The sequence below is a fragment of the Armigeres subalbatus genome, unplaced genomic scaffold (assembly GCF_024139115.2).
Source record: "Armigeres subalbatus isolate Guangzhou_Male unplaced genomic scaffold, GZ_Asu_2 Contig207, whole genome shotgun sequence".
NCBI classification, from domain to species: domain Eukaryota; kingdom Metazoa; phylum Arthropoda; class Insecta; order Diptera; family Culicidae; genus Armigeres; species Armigeres subalbatus.
Window position 1 is genome coordinate 341,287 of NW_026942913.1, and position 2,946 is coordinate 344,232.

Here is a 2,946-nt window from a genome sequence, read left to right on the forward strand (position 1 = left end):
AAGATAATTAAATTATCTTTAAAAACAGCCCCAAAAATCCAAAATTGGCAAAACATTAAAAAAGTTATAGCAATTTTAATTTGGGGTCAATTTGACCCCAGAGCACAGACAACGTAAGTTTTTTGAAAAAAGTACACTGTAGCGCAAATTTTCAAGATTTTTCAAGCGAATTTGCACCTAGGAGACAGATCTCGGCGAGTTTTACTAAACTACCAAAAATTAGGAGAATCGGTTGAAAACTAAAAAAATGGCAGCCACTCAAAGTGGCCTGGGGTCATATTGACCCCAGAGCACAGACAAAAGGTTAAGGTCGATTGACCCATAGGAAAAATTCGCAAAGAAAAAATGGCAATTCACGCTTTTGCTTTGCTTTGAAATACTTTTTGAAAAGCTATGAAAATTCAAGTAAACTGAGTTATTGATGAATTCCATCCGCGTAAAAAAATAACAGTGGGTAATGTATGCTACAATTGCTACATAACTGCAAAGAGGATGTAGGACTTTGCACGACCATTCTTTAAAAGATACATAGGGGAACTGTTCCGTTTTCCATCTCAGTGAACATATATTCATCTCATCGCAAAACAGAGAAATTCACCAATCTTGTCGCTTCTTTTTGCTAACATGCGTGCTCACTGCTGAAAAAAATCACAAAAATAAATAACAAATCAAATACCTTTTCATTACTTTGTTTTTGATGGGATGGAAATGGGAGCTATGAGATGAAATGCCGAACCGTTCCCCTAATATGTCCAAATCTCTCACATAATCTAAGTTGGATAAAATTTATCATAAACATTATTATTACAAATTTCGTGATCAATTCAGAAAAAAATATCGATATACATATATGGATTTTTTTTATCCAATGTTGTTTTTTTTTTCTGTGATTGATGAAAATATTTAGAAAGACAATTCTTTGATTTCTAGAGACGACTTCATCGTCACCACTGTCCCTGGATGTTGATTCCCTGCCGGCAGGCCAAGACAAAATAAAAGCAAGAACTGAACTCGCGCGAGCCATCATTTTGTCATTATATCCGACAACCGGGTAGGGTAAACCGCCTTCTCAGGAAGCCGAATTGCTCGCTCGACAATCCTCCGTCCTCCTCCAGGTACGGCGACCGCCTGTTCAGGATTAACTTCTCCAATAGCTTCCACAGTGTCTTTTAGACACATTGGTCTATATGCTGGGGAGTTGTCTGGTGGCTTGCCAGGTTTCGGTAACAGGATCAAACGCTGTCTCTTCCATACATCCATGTTCGGGATCCCGTCCGTACCAGGTGCTCTACTCGGGTCTTTGCCACCGTCATTAGCTCCTCACCACCTCCTCGATGTCTGCTCTTACCCACGCTGCTGGTTGCCAATAGGCGCTGGAATAGTACTTCGATCGTCTTCAGCCTTGTTGGACATCGATCGAGAGAAGGCAGTTTTGGCCATCACCACTGTTTGTCGGAGCAGTATTTCTCGCTCTCTTTGATAGCCTTGTTTGGGGTGAGCCTCGCCGCTTTGAATATCTCGATGCGTTCCCCGCACCCCCAATATAAGTTACTCCTGTCCAGCCTTTAGCAAGCCCACGACTTGTGTCCCGCTTCGAGCCAGCAGAGGCACTAATCGCCTACCGGTGGTTGGTAGCGGCTGACAGGACATACTGACCAGCCAACTTTAACCTTATCAACTTTGATCACGTTGTTGGCGTCGGTGACCGGTATCTGCGTCCCCTGTGATCCTCTTCGCAGACGGATGGATGCCTTTGCCACCACCATATGCTCCATGTGAGCCCTTTCTATAGGCAAGGTACTATATCGTCTCGCCCGCTGTCGTCTGCCTCATGCCAAGGTCTGTTTACCTAGGTCTGCCAGTTTCATAGCGCTGCGCATCGCTTTTAGCACGTCGGCGTAGCGCTTCTCCCTTCTTCCTTTGTCTGGAATAGTTGGCTTCTTGATCTCATGGTTATCTTTGCTGATGCAGTGAGGCCATGCTGGGGTTAACACCTCGGTGTTCAGATCAGGCTTGACGTAAGCCAGGAAGGATTATACTGGTCATACTGGTCATACCATCTGGTTGGTTCAGCCACGGCTGGATTGGGTCGGTGTGCCCCAAGGCATGTCACGGTTTTACGGGACGGAAGACATTTCAAGACGGTCTCACCCGGCTTTACTTAAGGAGTGGAATGGCACAACTGTTGACTGTTGACATAGAGTGGAATAACACAACATCCGTTGACGTTGCCGACAAAGAGTGGAATGACACAACATCCGTTCAAGACGGTCTCACCCGGCTTTACTTGAGGAGTGGAACGACACAACATCCGTTGACGTTGCCGTTGTCGAAGCTACTGGGCTTTTTGTGGAGGTTCAACAGAGCCCACTGTCAAACCCCGCCACACCCTAGGCAGGCCCCCTAGCTAACAGTGAACAGCAAATAATTTTGAAAATTCAACCACGTGTAAAATTGTAGCTCATCCCATCAAACGAATGAACATTCGATATTCAATTAAATTTGATTGAATTTTACAAGCAAGCACCGTTCAAATTTATTTCGATTTAAAAGAATAGTGAGATCAATTGAATGTTACGTTTATTTGCATGCTCCAAATATGTGCATGAAAATACATTTAAAATCACAACATATTTTTATCTGTGATGGTCTTGAGGAGGCGTCTTTGGACATAATCCCTGCGCCCCCTAAGGGGGAGGTGGTATGCTCATCGCTAAAACATCAACTCTCGCCTGCTTCCAAGCTTCTAGCTAAGTGTCATCGAGGCCATCAATGTCGAAGTTACTGCTTTTGTCGGCACATTCACGCTTATCGCGGCACACTGCAAAACTCCAGCCAAAGCCGGCGATAATACATCGACCGCCCTTTGGATGGACATCGTCAAACTTACGTGAAGGCAAGGTCAGTACATTGCCGGCACCCCGAATGTCAAGCATCAAGGCTGAA